Raw genomic sequence first — 19,711 nt, 5'->3', positions numbered from 1 at the left:
ATGGCATGATATTGATGTAGTATGTTTGGACTGCAGATGGTGCTGTTGCCGTAGAGGCCCTGAGGGCGGAACTTGCTCAAGCCAAGGAACAAGCTCAGGTGAGCAATGCGGCTGCCCTGAAGGCGGCCGAGGAACTGAGGGCCGAACAGGCTGCTCATCGCCGAAGCGAGGAAAAGATAGCCGAAATGGCTATTGAGTTAAAAGATGCCACTGACCGGTATGAGCTCCTTAAAAAGGAGTGTGAGAGTAATTTGGCCAAACCGAACAAGGCGCTGAATGCCACCAAGGAAATCCGGACCGAGCTCAGGGGTGCGCGGGAGGAGCTTTGACAGGCCGGTGAAATCGCAGCTGGGGGCTCCTATTTACTGCGGACGAAATTTTTCGATCCGAAGTACGCTCCCCTGGATGGACGCTGGAGTCCTGCGGACGCATATGCGGCGAAGAGTACGGCTGATGCTGCCGACTTCTTCAAAGGTCAAGGTGACAAGGAAGTGGAGAAGCTTTTTTGGTCGCAATTCCATGCTCCCACTCGCCCGCTGCCGTTGAGTGACAAGATGGCTGCTGTAGTGGAGCTTCACAGGCTGTCCGGGCTTGCAATGCGGTCTGTAATAGACCATCTTTGGCCGAAGGGGCCTAAGCCGGACAGTTACTTTGGTTTGGTGCAACAGTTCCTTGGGGCCGTGCCTCGGATCGATGCCATGAGGAGATCGACGTGTATAGTGGGTGCACGGATGGCTCTCGCCCGCGTTAAAGCCTATTGGACGGATATGGATGCCACCATGATAGCGGCCCAGGATCCGGTGGGGGGCCAATATCCGGCCGAGCACTACTTGGCGCAGGTCACAGAAGGTGCCCGTCTAATAGAGGTGCAGTGCTCGAAGAATGTCCTGTTCGAATGAACGGAATCATTGTAAAAACAATGTTTATTTTGATTATGAGGCTAGATTTATACTATTTGCCTGAGAATATGATTATTTCCCCTGTGCGGCCATTTATATATATATGTATATATAAAAATGTAATTCGAAAGTTAGCAGTCGTTGGCTTCATCCCCCACGCATACAATATGGGGGTGTTCGCGAAAAAATATGCTTAATCACACTTGATGCAACGTCTTGGTCCATTAAGGAGGTGATCACACGACGAACTAGGCAACCGGACTATATAGCTGTAACACTTTCGCTTAGCCACGGGATTCTAAAGTGGGGCTAATATGTAGCCCCTGGTACCTTCGCGTGCATCCGAATACAGGCGCGTATGTACCTGGCCAGGAAATGGCCCTTCGTTAATGCGGAGGAATCCTAAAGATTCCGGTGAGTCCTCGAGTGGTTGACCAGTCTCTCGCTGTATCATGACAGTCTGTTTTCAGCTTTCTCTACCGAGGTGCTCATCCGGAATAACCAGGGCACAATCGCAGTAGTTCTCCTTTGGCCACCCTAGTCGATAATAACGGAACGTAAGGCGGCAAACCCAGGAGCCGGGCAAACCCAACATTTGACCAAAGACATGATTCAGAGCTGATGCATATAAGGCCTAACTCGTGACGCCGAACACTCTCAAAGGTATTCAGACTTTATAATAGATGATAGGCTCAAGAATGCCTATTCATTATAAACCCTGTGTTTCCAGGTACGCGCATTAATCTGTTGTGGTGAAATGCCAAAAACGGCAGTATCCTCTGTGGGTATGGAACCCATGGGATGGTTAAACAACAAGAGGCAATAGAAAAGATTTACACAGGGCCTTAATCTAAAAAGAAACCTGTTGAACGGGGCCCTGCTGCACGTCTGCGCCTTTGTCTCCATTGTGCCATATCCTGGAAGGGTATCGCGCGAAAGTTGTATGCGGAAAAAGAAAACTCATAGGAGGTTACAACGTTAGTACGCGATGGATAAAAGTGTAAGCCGTTGGCCTGCCAATAAGGTTGAGCCGAGTGTGGGGCTTTATTAGGTAGTTATAGCCCCTGGTATCCGCTATAGGATTACATATACGGTGCCCTGGTTCGATCTGGGCTACCGGACTCGTCTAACCGTGTCCATGGTCGTAACGACCGGTATATTTTTTTTGATGTTGGAGGTCGCTTATAGTCCGGCCGCGAGGGCCGTCGCGTGTTCCTCTGCGCGTGATGAGCGCTCTGTTATTCCGCTAACAGTGATGACGCCACATGGACCGGGCACCTTAAGTGTAAGGTAGCCATAGTGCGGCAATGCATTGAAGGGGGTGAAGGCCGTTCTTCCGAGCACTGCATGATAATCGCTTTGGAAGGGTGCAATGATGAAGAGTAGTTCTTCGCTTTTGGGGTTGCCTGGAGAGCCGAATGTTACCTCCAGTATGACGGAGCCCCTGCTGTAGGCTTCAATGCCTGGTATCACACCTTCAAAGGTGGTGTTGCTTTGGCTGATTCTGGATGGGTTTATCCCCATCCTATGGACAGTGTCCTCGTATATTAAATTGAGACTACGGCCGCCGTCCATGAGGACCCGGGTGAGACGATATCCGTCGATCATTGGGTCAAGCACCAAGGCCTCTGATTCGCCGCGCCGAATACTAGTCCGGCCATCCAAGTGATCGAAAGTGATCGGATAGGACATCCAGTAGTTAGATGTGGGAATAATGGACTCTATATCGCGCGCGTCTTTATGCGCGCGTTTGTGCCTTCTCATGGGTGTACGAGTCGCATGGATCATGTTCACTGTTTTAACCTCTGGCAGGAATTTTTCTATCCCCCAGTGCTCGGCTGGCGAGGTTCGTCTTCGTCCTCGCTTGGTGTTTCCCTTCCCTTGTGTTTGGCATTTAATTTGCGGGCCTGCTTGAAGACGCAGCACTCTCTGTGCGTGTGGTTTGCAGGTTTGTCAGGGGTGCCATGAATTTGGCATAGTCTGTCCAGGACTCTGTTCAGACCGGACGGTCCCTCTTTGCTGCCTTTAGATGGCTTATTTTGCTGATTAGGTCGAGAGCCCCTGAATCCGGCATTAACCATCATGTTATCCGGGCTCTCTTCCTTGTTTTGGCGTTTGTTTTTATGACGCCGCGGCTTCCCCTTGCCATCCCTTATTTCGAATGTGCTAGGGTCGCTGGTGCCTTTACGGGCTAGCCAACTATCTTCGCCCGCGCAAAAGCGGGTCATAAGGCTTGTTAGGGCTGCCATTGTCCTAGGCTTTTCTTGGCCGAGGTGTCTGGCGAGCCACTCGTCACGGATGCTATGTTTGAATGCCGCTAAGGCTTTGGCATCCGGACAATCAACAATTTGATTCTTCTTAGTGAAGAATCTGTTCCAAAGCTTGCGAGCGGACTCTCCGAGTTGTTGGATTATGTGACTTAAATCGTCAGCATCCGGAGGCCGGACATAAGTCCCTTGAAAATTGGCCCTGAAAGCATCCTCGAGTTCCTCCCAGCTCCCAATTGAATTTTCGGGGAGGCTTTTCAAACAGTGCCGAGCTGGTCCCTTCAGTTTGAGGGGGAGGTATTTGATGGCGTGATGGTCATCCCTATGAGCCATATGTATGTGCAGGATAAAGTCCTCGATCCAGACCCCTGGGTTTGTCGTTCCGTCGTATGCCTCTATGTTCACAGGTTTAAAGCCCTGTGGGAATTCATGGTCCAGTACTTCATCAGTAAAGCACAGGGGGTGAGCAGCCCCTATGTATTTGGACGTACTGTGGCATGCCGTCGGCTGTTGTTGTGTTTGATGTTTATTCCGAACTGGTATTTGGTTGTCGTAACTGTTTTGACGACCATAGTCCCCTGCCGGGGTGTGTCCTTTAGATCCGTAGATGGACCTAGCTGTGCCAGCTTTCTTATCCAGGTGCTCACGTAGATCGTGCGCGTCTTCGGTAGTTGCTTTATTGCGGTTATGAAGTGGTACATCTTGTGTCCTGCTCGTGTTATTCTTTGGTGGAACGACCTCGTCGTCGAATTCTGGCAGTAGCTTTCGTTTTGGGTAGCTCTTTGTGTGGCGATCGTCGCCATATCTTTCTTCAGTGTCTAGCACTTTGTTCCATCTGCGATTCAGCATTTCCTGTGCGGCTTTAAGCCGTTGCTTCTGCCTCTTCAGACTTCTCGCTGTGGCCATAAGGTTTCTATGGAGGTTCTCTCGTTCCACACGTTCTTCCGGAATGATGAATGCGTCATCATCCGGACTGATTCTTGTTCTGGGCCGGTTTGATGAACTCGGCCCTCTGGATCATTGTCTTCGGGCGTCTGCTCCGAGCTATGTTCGGCGTGACCTGGTTCGTCCTGCTCCATCACTGGTTCCGTTTGGTCGTTGTTGCCTTCGGGGTTGACCGGAGTATCCATACTTCTGGCGCTCTTGCTGATATTTTTGCTGTTGCTGGATTTGGAACGGCGTCTGCGCCGTCGCTTTGGTTTTTTCCCAGGGGTTTTATCTTTCGGATTGTCACCGTCGTCTTCCTTGGGCGTATCCACCATGTATATGTCATGTGACGAGGCGGGAATCCGGTACCCCATAGATTCTGAGTCTTCTCCTGCATCTCGTCCATACCGTCGATGCCTTCGGAGTCGAAGTTAAGCACGTTGGTTAAATCATCAACCGTGGCTATGAAGTGGGTGATTGGTGGGCAACGAATTTCTTCGTCGCCTGCTTCCCACTTGAGCCGGACATAGCTCTGCCCGGAATTCTCTGTTAGAGAGAGAATTTTTAATGAGTTTAGTATGTCGCCAAAGGGCGAGTGCTGGAAGATGTCCGCAGCGGTGAACTCCATTACCGGGGCCCAACCAGGCTTGGTGGGCTCGGGAGTGCACGGACTGGGACCTATAACCGGATACGAATCCGGGGGCCTGGAGTCACAGGCTTTCCCAGAGGTGGGGCCTGTGTCCGGCTCCATCGCCGATGAGGGTACGGCCTGCGGGGCGGGGTCCAGCCCTCCGTCCTTAGGCAACGCATCCTGCCCCGAATTTAGATCCGAGGCTTCTACCGGGGTGATATCCCGAGCATCGTCTGACGGTAGGTCTAAGCCGTGCTCATCATGACTATTTGGCGCTCCTGGCGCGATCTGCTCCAGATGACCAAGCGAATCAGTCCGCAGTGTGAAGCAGCCGAGCATGAAGATCTGTCCGGGGAGGAAAGTCTCACCCTGGACAACGTTGTTGATGATGATTGAAGGAGCCATCAAGCCTTGTGGTGACGTCACAGAGGAACTCTCAATGAAAGCACCAATGTCAGTGTCAAAACCGGCGGATCTCGGGTAGGGGGTCCCGATTTGTGCGTCAAGGCTAATGGTAACAGGAAGCAAGGGACACAAATGTTTACCCAGGTTCGGGCCCTCTCGATGGAGGTAAAACCCTACTTCCTGCTTGATTAATATTGATGATATGGGTAGTACAAGAGTAGATCTACCACAAGATCGTAGAGGCTAAACCCTAGAAGCTAGCCTATGATGGTATGATTGTAATTGTGACCGGCCTTCTAAAGACCAACCTATCCGGTTTATATAGACACCGGAGAGGGCTAGGGTTTACATGGAGTCGGTTACAAGAAAGGAAACACAATATCCGGATCGCCAAGCTTGCCTTCCACGCAAAGGAGAGTCCCATCCGGACACGGGCCGAAGTCTTGAGTCTTGTATCTTCACGCTTCAATAGTCCGGACGTTGTATGCAGTCCGGCTGTCTGGATACCCCCTAATCCAGGACTCCCTCAAGGGGAGCCTGACCGCCGACGATGGAGGTCGTGGTGGCCCAGTCGCAGACCGGGAGGAGGGGGGAGGAGATCCGCGTCCGTGAAGGCTGGAGGTAGACGTGAAAGAGCGTGACTGACGGGTAGACCGGCGGAATTTTCAGTCGGTGCACCGGCTTTAAACGTTTCCCTATGTTAAATGTTCATCTCTATTAAAAAGTTAAATAACAGCCGCAATAATTTTTTTAGAGGCTTTCGCCCCCCTTTATATTAATAGGGTAAATGGCCGAACGATACACCATACACAATGCTTGAGAACTCTCTGTATTTCAAAGATGCATTATTGTGGTTTGGTAATAGGGATGGCATATTAAAGTCAAACTTCTCTCACTGACGATGAATGAGAAAAAGTAGGTATCATGCATGATTTCTTGAAAACTTTTTATCAAGTGACATGCACATTGTCCGGGACAAAGTATCATGCCCCAAATTTGTATTTCCAGTGTGTGTTCTTGGTTCAATCATTTATCTTAAAGGCATTTAGTGAAGGAAAGGATTTCATGGCACCAATGCTAGCTCCAATGAAAGAGAAGTTTGATAAGTATTGGGCTGATTATAATGTCTTCTTATCTCGTGTGATGCTGTCCTTGATCCCCGTTGCAAGCTTCGTTTTGTTGGCTACTGTTACGAAAAACTTCATGCCCTCAACAAACGCCAAGTGCATGAAGTTAAGAAAACTTTGGAGAATTTGTTTGCTGAATATAGTGGTGCTGCTGTTAGTCAAACATCATCAGATGGTGCTACAAACAGTAGGGGAAGTAGGGGAGATGGTTCTAATATGTTTAATGACTACGAAAGTTACATTCAATCTCAACGGGCAAATGTAGAGAGGTCTCAGTTGGATCTTTACTTGGAAGAAACACCTAGAAAATTGAATTATGAGTTGAGTGTCCAGGAATTTTGGAGCAAATAATCTATGTGATACCCTGAGCGTACATCAATGGCTCGGGATATTCTTGTTGTCCACATGTCTAGTGTTGCTTCGGAGCAAGCCTTTAGCATAAGTCGCAATGTTATAATACCTAACTGAGCTTCACTTAAGCCTAAGACCATCGAGGCTTTAATGTGTCTCCAAGATTGGTATCGTTGGAAGATGTCTTGGAATGAAGGTATAATCAAGTGTCTATTGTTGTTTCATATTAACATCACCACTGCACACATTACCATTGATTCTTGTGTTGTTTGATTTGTAGAAATGAGCACTATAGGAGGTAAACCTTAAAGTTCTCATGCAGACGAGTTATCTTCAGATTCGGTTTGTATTCATTCATGTCATTTCTATCTAACTTGCTATCTTGTTTGTTGATATTAGTTCTACATTCCTTACTATATATTGTTGTTGTTTTGTGTCTTTCATTCACTAATATCGTGTCTTGTTCACTATATATTCCTTACTATCTTGTCTTGTTTACTATATATCAGTTCTACATTCCTTACTATCTTGTCTTGTTTGTTGATATCAAACTTACTTTCGTGCTTCATGCCATTCCTATCTTCCTTACTTTCAACTTGTGCTTTCATCCAGGAAAATGATTAAGTTGAGATAGCTTGATGAAACAAGGAAGAGATGGATTCATAAGTGTCATCAACTTTCGTCTTTGAACTTGCTATTTGATATCTTTGTTATGTAATGGACTTGTTATTTGATATGTTGTTATGTAATCGACTTGTTGAACCATGTTGCTTGTGTCTTTGGACTTGAGAAATATGTTGCTTCTATGTAATGATTTAATAGGCTTGATGTTTGGTATCTTTTGAAGATTCAAGAATTTGGTCATATGCCTATGAATACCACACATATATATCATGCTGCTGTTTTGTCTGATTACAAAGTATATAATGCTGCTGTTTTGTGTGATTACAAAGTATATAATGTTGTTGTTTTGTTTGATTACAGAGTCTATAATGCTGCTATTTTGTGTGATTACATCATTTATATATATTTTTGTTTACTTCCTGCTGTTTTGTGAAGACCACATGGATATATAGTGTTGTTTGCTGAAATATGCCGCTTCTGTAACTTGTTGTACATCAGGAGTTGTCGGGCTTAGGGTTGGACTTCAGGCTTTTCAGCGGGGCCGTGCTCGGGATTGTAAACATGGATTTTGTTGGGCTTTCTCCGGGCTTGAACTTTACATCTTAGCATCGGGATTTTCGAGCCCGTCCCAACACCCGACCCGTCCCGAGAGATGCCCAGGTTTAGTAGGAGTAAAAGGTGGGTGCTGCCACTCCTTGCCCGACATTAGTCACATAATCTGGGTCGGCGCCTCCATGGTAGGAGACACCCACACTTGCTTCCCTAGCCAATCACGGTGGACTGGGAAGACACAACCCTGTGGCTACTGATGGCCGCCGCCGAACATGATCACACGTGCCCGTGGCCTTCAACACCGATCTGCCCGATAGAGGAGTGTTGTCCCGACTGAGGGAGTCCTGGATTAGGGGGTATCCGGACAGCCGGACTGTGTACAACGTCCGGACTATTGAAGCATGAAGATACAAGACTCAAGACTTCGGCCCGTGTCCGGATGGGACTCTCCTTTGCATGGAAGGCAAGCTTGGCGATCCGGATATTGTGTTTCCTTCCTTGTAACCGACTCCATGTAAACCCTATCCCTCTCCGGTGTCTATATAAACTGGAGAGGTTGGTCCTTAGAAGGCCGATCACAATGACAACCATACCATCATAGGCTAGCTCTTAGGGTTTAGCCTCTACGATCTCGTGGTAGATCTACTCTTGTACTACCCATATCATCAATAGTAATCAAGCAGGAAGTAGGGTTTTACCTCCATCAAGAGGGCCCGAACCTGGGTAAACATCTGTGTCCCTTGCTTCCAGTTACCATCAGCCTTGACGCACAGATCGGGACCCCCTACCCGAGATCCACCGGTTTTGACACCGACACCGACCACCACCATTGACCACTATACCCGCAAGGAGAGGGACTTCGATGCTTGTGGTTACCACCTGGACTGATCCCACCATAGCCTACCCAAAGCCGGAGCTCCCACACACACCTGGCCCCAAACTGATTCGCCCGAGCATGAGTGATACGTCCATTTTGTATCATGCTTTTATATCGATATTTATTGCATTATGGGCTGTTATTACACATTATATCACAATACTTATGCCTTTTCTATCTCATTTTACAAGGTTTACATGAAGAGGGAGAATGCCGGCAGTTGGAATCCTGGGCTGGAAAAGGAGCAAATATTAGAGACCTAATCTGCGTAACTCCAAAAGTCCTGAAACTCCACGAAAGTCAGTTTTGGAATATATAAAAAATATTGGACGAAGAAAGCACCAGAGGGGGCCACCCACCGTCCATGAGGGTGGGGGGCGCGCCCTACCCCCTGGGCGCGCCCTGCCTCGTGGGCCCCCTGGCAGGCCTCCGGTGCCCATCTTTTGCTATATGAAGTCTTTCGCCCTGGAAAAAAAAAATCAAAAGGAAGCTTTCGGGACGAAGCGCCACCATCTCGAGGCAAAACCTTGGCGGAACCAATCTAGGGCTCCGGCGGAGCTGTTCTGCCAGGGAAACATCCCTCTAAGAGGGGGAAATCATCACCATCGTCGTCACAATCGATCCTCTCATCGGGAGGGGGTCAATCTCCATCAACATCTTCACCAGCACCATCTCATCTCAAACCCTAGTTCATCTCTTGTATCCAATTTTTGTCCCAAAACCTCAGATTGGTACCCATGGGTTGCTAGTAGTGTTGATTACTCCTTGTAGTTGATGCTAGTTGGTTTATTTGGTGGAAGATCATATATTCAGATCCTTTATGCATATTAATACCCCTCTGATTATGAACATTAATATGATTTGTGAGTAGTTACGTTTGTTCCTGAGGACATGGGAGAAGTCTTGCTATAAGTAGTCATGTGAATTTGGTATTCATTCGATATTTTGATGAGATGTATGTTGTCTTTCCTCTAGTGGCGTTATGTGAACGTCAACTACATGACACTTCACCATTGTTTGGGCCTAGAGGAAGGCATTGGGAAGTAATAAGTAGATGACGGGTTGCTAGAGTGACAGAAGCTTAAACCCTAGTTTATGCATTGCTTCGTAAGGGGCTGATTTGGATCCATATGTTTCATGCTATGGTTAGGTTTACCTTAATACTTCTTTTTTAGTTGCGGATGCTTGCAAGAGGGGTTAATCATAAGTGGGATGCTTGTCCAAGGAAGGGAAGTACCCAAGCACCGGTCCACCCACATATCAAATTATCAAAATAATGAACGCGAGTCATATAAGCGTGATGAAAACTAGCTTGACGATAATTCCCATGTGTCCTCGGGAGCTTTTTCCGTTATATAAGAGTTTGTCCAGGCTTGTCCTTTGCTACAAAAAGGATTGGGACACCTTGCTGCACCTTATTTACTTTTATTACTTGTTACCCGTTACAAATTACCTTATCACAAAACTATCTGTTACCGATAATTTCAGTGCTTGCAGAGAATACCTTACTGAAAACCGCTTGTCATTTCCTTCGGCTCCTTGTTGGGTTCGACACTCTTACTTATTGAAAGGACTACGATAGATCCCCTATACTTGTGGGTCATCAAGACTCTTTTCTGGTGCCGTTGCCGGGGAGTGAAGTGGCTTTGGTCAGTGGAATTTGGTAAGGAAAAATTTATATAGTGTGCTGAAATTTACTGTCACTTGTTACTATGGAAAGTAATCCTTTGAGGGGTTTGTTCGGGGTATATTCACCCCGACCAGTAGAGCAAAGAGTTGCTCCTCAACCTACTGAACCTACTGAAAATTTTCATTTTGAAATTCCTTCGGGTATGATAGAGAAACTGCTAGCTAATCCTTTTACAGGAGATGGAACATTACATCCTGATATGCACCTAATCTTTGTGGATTATTTAAGCTTGCAGGTATGCCCGAGGATGTTATCAAGAATAAGGTCTTCCCTTTATCTTTCAAGGGAAAGGCATTGACATGGTTTAGGCTATGTGATGATATTGGATCATGGAACTACAACCGATTGAAATTGGAATTTCATTAGAAGTTTTATACTATGCATCTGGTTCGCCGTGATCGTAATTATATATATATATAATTTTTGGCCTCGCGAAGGAGAAAGCATCACTCAAGCTTTGGGGAGGCTTAAGTCAATGTTATATTCATGCCCCAATCATGAGCTCTCAAGAGAAATTATTATTCAGAAATTTTATGCTCGGCTTTCTCTCAATAATCGCTCCATGCTCGATACTTCTTGTAGTGGTTCCTTTATGATGAATACTATTGAATTCAATTGGGATTTATTGGAAAGAATTAAACACAACTCTGAAGATTGGGAACTCTAAGAAGGTAAGGAGTCAGGTATAACACCTAAGTTTGATTGTGTTAAATATTTTATGGATACTGATGTTTTTCATGAATTTAGCACTAAATATGGACTTGACTCTGAGATAGTAGCTTCTTTCTATGAATAATTTGCTACTCATGTTGATCTCCCTAAGGAGAAGTGGTTTAAATATCATCCTCCCATTGAAGTAAAAGTAGTTGAACCTATTAAAGTTGAAGAAAAGACTATCACTTATAATGTTGATCCTATTGTTCCTACCGCTTATATTGAGAAACCACCTTTTCCTGTTAGAATAAAGGATCATGCTAAAGCTTCAACTGTGGTTCATAAAAGTAATACTAGAACACCTACACCCCCTGAGCAAATTAAAGTTGAACCTAGTGTTGCTATGGTTAAAGGTCTCTAGGCCGATAATATTGATGGGCATGTTATTTACTTCTGTGATGAAGCTGCTAGAATTGCTAAACCTGATACTAAAGATAAACATAGACATGTGATACGTCTCCAACGTATCTATAATTTTTGATTGTTCCATGCTATTATATTATCCATCTAGGATGTTTTATATGCATTTATATGTTATTTTATATGATCTTTGGGACTAACCTATTAACCCAGAGCCCAGTGCCAGTTTCTGTTTTTTCCTTGTTTTTGAGTATCGCAGAAAAGGAAAACCAAACGGAGTCCAATTGACCTGAAATTTGATGGATATTATTTTTGGACCAGAAGAAGCCCACGGAGCATCAGAGATGGACCAGAAGAGTCCCGGGCTTCCCACGAGGGTGGGGGGCATGCCCCCTGCCTCGTGGACAGCCCGGAGAGCCCCCTTACTTGTTCTCGATGCCAAAACCTCTTATATATACAAAACCCCCAGAACATAACCTAGATTGGGATTTTCGCCGCCGCAAGCCTCTGTAGCCACCAAAAAGCAATCGGGACCCTGTTCCAGCACCCTGCCAGAGGGGGGATCCATCACCGGTGGCCATCTTCATCATCCCGGTGCTCTCCATGACGAGGAGGGAGTAGTTCACCCTCGGGGCTGAGGGTATGTACCAGTAGCTATGTGTTTGATCTCTCTCTCTCTCTCTCTCTCTCTCTCTCTCTCGTGTTCTTGATTTGGCACGATCTTGATGTATCGCGAGCTTTTCTATTATAGTTGGATCTTATGATGTTTTCTCCCCCTCTACTCTCTTGTAATGGATTGAGTTTTCCCCTTTGAAGTTATCTTATCAGATTGAGTCTTTAAGGATTTGAGAACACTTGATGTATGTCTTGCATGTGCTTATCTGTGGTGACAATGGGATATTCACGTGATCTACTTGATGTATGTTTTGGTGATCAACTTGCGGGTTCCGGGACCTTGGGAATATATGCATAGGGGTTGGCACACGTTTTCGTCCTTGACTCTCCGGTAGAAACTTTGGGGCACTCTTTGAAGTTCTATGTGTTGGTTGAATAGATGAATCTAAGATTGTGTGATGCATATCGTATTATCATACCCACGGATACTTGAGGTGACATTGGAGTATCTAGGTGACATTAGGGTTTTGGTTGATTTGTGTCTTAAGGTGTTATTCTAGTAGGAACTCCATGATAGATCGAATGGAAAGAATAGCTTCGTGTTATTTTACTATAGAATGTTGAATAGATCGATCAGAAAGAATAACTTTGAGGTGGTTTCGGACCCTGCAATAATCTCATCGTTTGTTCTCTGCTATTAGTGACTTTGGAGTGACTCTTTGTTGCATCTTGAGGGATAGTTATATGATCCAATTATGTTATTATTGTTGAGAGAACTTGCACTAGTGAAAGTATCAACCCTAGGCCTTGTTTCCTATCATTGCAATACCATTTATGCTCACTTTTACCACTTGCTACCTTGCTGTTTTTATATTTTCAGATTACAAAAACCTATATCTACCATCCATATTGCACTTGTATTACCATCTCTTCGCCGAACTAGTGCACCTATACAATTTACCATTGTATTGGGTGTGTTGGGGACACAAGAGACTCTTTGTTATTTGGTTGCAGGGTTGTTTGAGAGAGACAATCTTCATCCCATGCCTCCCACGGATTGATAAACCTTAGGTCATCCACTTGAGGGAAATTTGCTACTGTCCTACAAACCTCTGCACTTGGAGGCCCAACAACGTCTACAAGAAGAAGGTTGTGTAGTAGACATCAAGCTCTTTTCTGGCGCCTTTGCTAGGGAGGTGAGTGCTTGAAGGTATATCTTTTGATCTTGCAATCACATCTTTTAGTTTCTTGTTTTATCGCTAGTTTAGTTTATAAAAGAAAATTACAAAAAATGGAATTGATGGTACCTCATATGCTTCATCTTTTTAATATCTTTCATGAAAATAAGGATTCTGATAATTGTGCCAAAATGTTAGAAGAAGAATGCATTAGAATGTTTGGCACTAAATATTTGAATGATGAGCATGATTGCAATGTTGTTAGTATGAATTCTTTGAATATCCATAGTACTAATGATGATTGCACTAGTCATGATGAAAATGTCTCTTATAAGCATGTCAACTTTTGTGGAATACATAGAGCTTGCAAGAACACACCAAATAGGGAAGATAGATTTTGCAAGAGGCATAAGTATTTGGAAAATAAATGGTTGCAAGAAAGGCTAGATGATTGTGCTGAAAGATTCAATATTTATCGCCATCCTTGTGAACTTTGCAATGAACATGGTCATTTAAAGATCCAATGCTATTTGTTTCATGATCAAATCGTGTCAAAAAATTGTGATAACTTGATTACCCTTGAGCATCATAAAGAGCTTAGTCTTCTTTTGGGGTATGAAGAAATGAAACGTATAACTGAGGGTATTCCAAAATTTAATCTTGATAGATTTCTTGATTTTGATCTAGAAGAAATTTTTATGTATTGTGCGATGAATTGCATTGAAAATCCTTATATTAGCAATTACATAAAGAAAATAAAACAAATAGAAGATGAAGAGAATACTAATGAAAGGGAAGAGACTTCCCAATATCCTCCTATTATTTCTTATGATGAATTAGGTAACGAGGAGGAGCTTTCTATTCAACCAATCTCATTAATAAGGAGCTCAAAAAGAGGGTTAAACCCACACATGATGTGAAGAGGAAAAAGAAAAGATGGAGAAGCAAAGGTGAAAAGGTATCCCTCCCAAATGATGTTGCTCCTATTACTCATTGTGATGATGATAATTGCTATTATATTGGTGCTATCCATACTATTAATGATGAGAGTGATTATGCTTATGATATGAAAAGGCCCAAGCTTGGGGATGCTATGTTTGATGAGAATGACAAGTTTGAGAATATATTTTCTGAAATTAATGTTTGTCCCAAGCTTGGGGGTGCTATGTTTAATGAAGATGATATTTATAGACTCCCAAGTTTTGATATGCAAATTTGTTATGATGATAGCATGCCTCCTACTTATGATGATTATATTGATGAAAGTGGGTTTGGAGAGGTCATGACTTTATTTGGTAATGATTCCACTATCTTGGAAGAGGTTTCAATCGATTATGATGAGAACAAAGTTGCTACTTATGATAATTATTGTGATGATACTTATGCTATAAAAAGTAGTGATGATTATATTTACAAAAATTGTCATGATTATTATTACCCTTTTTCTTAACATTACTCTTTTAACGTGGAAACAATTTATAGTATTCGAGTCTCTTATGATACTCCCACTATTCCAATTGAGAAGAATTTTGCTTATGTAGAGAGTAGTAAATTTTCTATGCTTGTAGATCATGAAAAGAATGCTTTAGGTGCTGGTTTTATTGTTGAATTCATTCATGATGCTACTGAAAATTATTATGAGGGAGGAATATATGCTTGTAGGAATTGCAATAATATCAAGTTTCCTCTCTATGTGCTTAAAGTTTTGAAGTTATGCTTGTTTTGCTTTCCTATACTAGTTGATTATTGTTCCCATAAGTTGTTTGCTCGCTGAGGGAGTCCTGGACTAGGGGGTGTCCGGACAGCCGGACTATCATTATCCGCCGGACTCCAAGACTACGAAGATACAAGATTGAAGACTCCGTCCCGTGTCCGGATGGGACTTTCCTTGGCGTGGAAGGCAAGCTTGGCGATACGGATATGTAGATCTCCTACCATTGTAACCGACTCTGTGTAACCCTAGCCTCCTCCGGTGTCTATATAAACCGGAGGGCTTTAGTCCGTAGGACAATATACATTACAACAATCATACCATAGGCTAGCTTCTAGGGTTTAGCCTCCTTGATCTCGTGGTAGATCCACTCTTGTACTACCCATATCATCAATATTAATCAAGCAGGACGTAGGGTTTTACCTCCATCGAGAGGGCCCGAACCTGGGTAAAAACATCGTGTCCCTCATCTCCTGTTACCATCCACCTAGACGCACAGTTTGGGACCCCCTACCCGAGATCCGCCGGTTTTGACACCGACATTGGTGCTTTCATTGAGAGTTCCTCTGTGTCGTCACCGATAGGCTTGATGGCATCTTCAACCAACAACGCTGTCCAGGGTGAGACTTTTCTCCCCGGACAGATCTTCGTATTCGGCGGCTTCGCACTGCGGGCTAATTCACTTGGCCATCTGGAGCAGATCGAAAGCTACGCCCCTGGCCGTCAGGTCAGATTCGGAAGCCTAAACTTCACTGCCGATGTCCGCGGAGATTTGATCTTCGACGGACTCGAGCCACAGCCAAGCGCGCCGCACTGTGACGACGGCATGATCTAGCTCTGCCACCGAACAGTGCCTTGGTGGCCGCACACGGATCCGCTTCGGCCATTAGTCCAGAGCCGATCGCCCAGATCGAGGGCCGGTGGATAGACGCCGCCCTGGGGGCTTCAACATCCATGACGATGGAGCCGAACACTAATCTTGTCCCCTGTGAAACTCGTGATTCCGAGGCGCCGGACTCCTTGCCGGATTCCGAACCTCCCGCGCCCCTACCAATCGATCCGGATTGGGCGCCGGTTATGGAATTCACCGCCACAGACATCTTCCAATACTCGCCTTTTGGCGATATCCTGAATTCACTAAAGCATCTCTCGTTATTAGGAGAGTCCTGGCCAGACTATGGCCAGGATGGTTGGGGTACGGACGACAAAGAAATTCAGAGCCCACCCACCACCCACTTTGTAGCCACTGTCGATGATCTAACCGACATGCTAGACTACGACTCCGACGACATCGACACTATGGACGATGATGCCGGAGACGAACAGGAAACAGCGCCTACAGGGCACTGGAAGACCACCTCGTCATATGACATATATATGGTGGACACCCCAAAAGACGGGGACGGCGAAGAAGCAGCGGAGGCAGACTCTTTAAAGAAGCAGCCCAAACGCCGGTGTCAGCGGCGCTGCTCTAAATCCCGCCACAGCAAGAATGGAGATTCCGGCACAGGAGATAAAAATACTCCAGAGAGTGCCAAAGACAATCCCCTCTAGCAAGACTCAGCGCAAGAGGATGCAGAAGCAAGCCCTCATGAGAGGGCGGCAGACGAAGAGGTCGAGGATCATAACTATATGCCTCCCTCCGAAGACGAAATAAGCCTCAACGATGATGAATTCGTCGTACCTGAGGATCCCGTCGAACAAGAGCGCTTCAAGCGCAGGCTTATCGCCACAGCAAACAGCCTAAAGAAAAAGCAGCAACAGCTTCAAGCTGATCAGGACCTGCTGGCTGATCGATGGACCGAGGTCCTCGCGGCGGAAGAGTATAAACTCGAACGCCCCTCCAAAAGTTACCCAAGACGCAAGCTGCTCCCCCGATTAGAGGAGGAAGCATACATACCTCCATCACCAGCGCACGATATGGCTGACCGACCACCCCGTGGTCGTGACAGAGAGGCATCCAGGCCCCCAGCCAAGACCGTACCCCGGCATCACTCCAAAAGTACGAAGCCAAGAGGGAACGCGCCGGACTTGCGAGACATATTGGAGGACAAAGCAAGGCAATCCAGATCCATCTACGGATCACGTGGGTGCCCCACGACCCATGATGAATACCGTCGCGCTAGATACAATAACCCCGGCCGGGCCGAACACAGTAGACAGCACTCTCTCGAGCTGCGTCGCGATATTGCTCAATACAGAGGCGCCGCACACCCGCTATGCTTCACTGACGAAGTAATGGATCATCAGATCCCCGAAGGGTTTAAACCCGTAAACATCGAATCTTACGATGGCACAACAGACCCCGCGGTTTGGATCGAAGACTATCTTCTCCACATCCATATGGCCTGCGGCGATGATCTCCATGCCATCAAGTATCTCCCACTCAAGCTTAAAGGACCAGCTCGGCATTGGCTAAACAACTTGCCCGTAGAGTCAATTGGGTGCTGGGAAGACCTGGAAGCCGCATTCCTCGACAACTTCCAGGGCACGTATGTGCGACCACCAGACGCCGATGACCTAAGCCACATTATTCAGCAGCCAGACGAATCGGCCAGACAATTATGGACACGGTTCTTGACAAAGAAAAACCAAATCATCGACTGTCCGGATGCAGAGGCCCTTGCAGCCTTCAAACATAACATCCGGGACGAATGGCTAGCCCGGCACCTGGGGCAGGAAAATCCGAAATCCATGGCAGCCCTCACATCGTTAATGACCCGCTTTTGCGCAGGAGAGGACAGCTGGCTAGCCCGCAGCAACAATCTCCGTAAAAATTCTGGCAGTCCGGATACTAAGGACAACAACGGCAGGTCACGGCGAAACAAAAACAAACGCCGCATTAACGGCGACGATAAGGAGGATACGGCAGTCAACGCCGGATTCCGAGGCTCTAAACCCGGTCAGCGGAAGAAGCCATTCAAAAGAACCACTCCGGGTCCGTCCAATCTGGACCGAATACTCGACCGCTTATGCCAGATACATGGCACCTCTGAAAAGCCAGCTAATCACACTAATAGAGATTGCTAGGTGTTCAAACAGGCCGGCAAGTTAATTGCCGAAAACAATGACAAGGGGCTAAACAGCGACGACGAGGAAGAGACCCGACCGCCGAACAATAGAGGACAGAAGGGTTTTGCCCCACAAGTGCAGACGGTGAATATGATATAAGCGACCCACATACCGAAGAGAGAGAGGAAATGCGCACTAAGGGACGTCTATGCGATGGAGCCAGTCGCCCCGAAGTTCAATCCACGGTCCTCTTGTCCAATCACTTTCGATCGAAGAGACCATCCGACTAGCATACACCATGGCGGATTCGCCGCATTGGTTTTAGACCCAATCGTTGATGGATTTCACCTCACGAGAGTCCTGATGGACGGCGGCAGTAGCCTGAACCTGCTTTATCAGGATACAGTGCGCAAAATGGGCATAGACCCATCAAGGATTAAACCTACAAAGACAACCTTTAAAGGTGTCATACCAAGAGTGGAAGCCAACTGTACAGGCTCAGTCACACTGGAAGTGGTCTTCGGATCCCCGGATAATTTCCGGAGCGAAGAGTTAATCTTCGACATAGTCCCGTTTCACAGCGGCTATCATGCTCTGCTCGGACGAACCGCGTTTGCAAAATTCAACGCGGTGCCGCATTATGCATACCTAAAGCTCAAGATGCCAGGCCCTCGTGGAGTCATCACGGTCAATGGGAATACGGAACGCTCCCTCCGAACGGAGGAACATACAGCGGCTCTCGCGGCAGAAGTACAGACCAGCCTTCTAAGGCAATTCTCGAGTCCGGCCGTTAAAAGGCCGGATACAGCAAAACGCGCCCGGAGCAATGCCAACCAAGACCACCTGGCGCGATCAGAGCACGCGTAGCAATGCGGCCCCAACCCTAGCCCGCGCATGATCGCAAGAATAACACTCCGCGTACATCATTACGCTTTGGAGATACCATGGGCACAGGGGAGGGGGCACGATCGCAACGGACCCAGAGTGCGGTTCGACCACACCGGGGGCTCGCAAGTGTGCCCCCCCTTTTTTTTTTCTTTTTTCTTTTTTCTTTTATGTACACAGGACTCTGTTAACCAGAAGCCCTGTCCGGCGGCGAACCTGCCGAACTCATGATGCAACAGTCAGGGACTAAAGAAGGCCGCGATGAACACTCAGGTGGTCTCAATTACGAGCATTAAATTCGATTATATACACCAAGTCCGCAGCTCATCCCTGGAGGGGGACATGTTTACTTAGTCCAAATCCCTTGCTTACCGCACTATTTGTATCAGTCCGCTCTACTAGCAGACTTTCTTTCATAAATAATGCAGCACCTTTTTGATCGCAATTGCATTACCTTATATATATATGCTCATTATATGACATCTTGCACCCGTATATTTTGATACGGCCTAATACACCGGGGGCTTATGTTCCCCACTCTATGGTGTGATAAGTCCGAACACTTTCACAAGTGCGGCACCCCGAACTTATAGCATTATATGAATCGGCTCCGAATCATGTCTTGGGTCAATAGTTGGGTTTGCCCGGCTCCCACGTTTTGGTGCCTTACGTTCCGTTCCGTCGGCTAAGGTGGCACTGGGAGAACCACTGCGATTGCGCCCCGGTTGAGCCGGGCGAGCGCCTCAGTGGAGAAAGCTAAAACTGACTGGCATGATAAGGCGAGAGACTGGTCGCTGTTCGAGAGGTTTTTTCGGGTCCTTAAAGACTCACGCCGCTTCGAGCGAAGTTCCGGACAATGTCCGATGAAGGCGTGGATAGCGCCCCG

Source organism: Triticum dicoccoides, chromosome 3B, assembly GCF_002162155.2.
Source record: "Triticum dicoccoides isolate Atlit2015 ecotype Zavitan chromosome 3B, WEW_v2.0, whole genome shotgun sequence".
Taxonomy (NCBI): domain Eukaryota; kingdom Viridiplantae; phylum Streptophyta; class Magnoliopsida; order Poales; family Poaceae; genus Triticum; species Triticum dicoccoides.
This window is presented reverse-complemented; position numbering follows the sequence as displayed.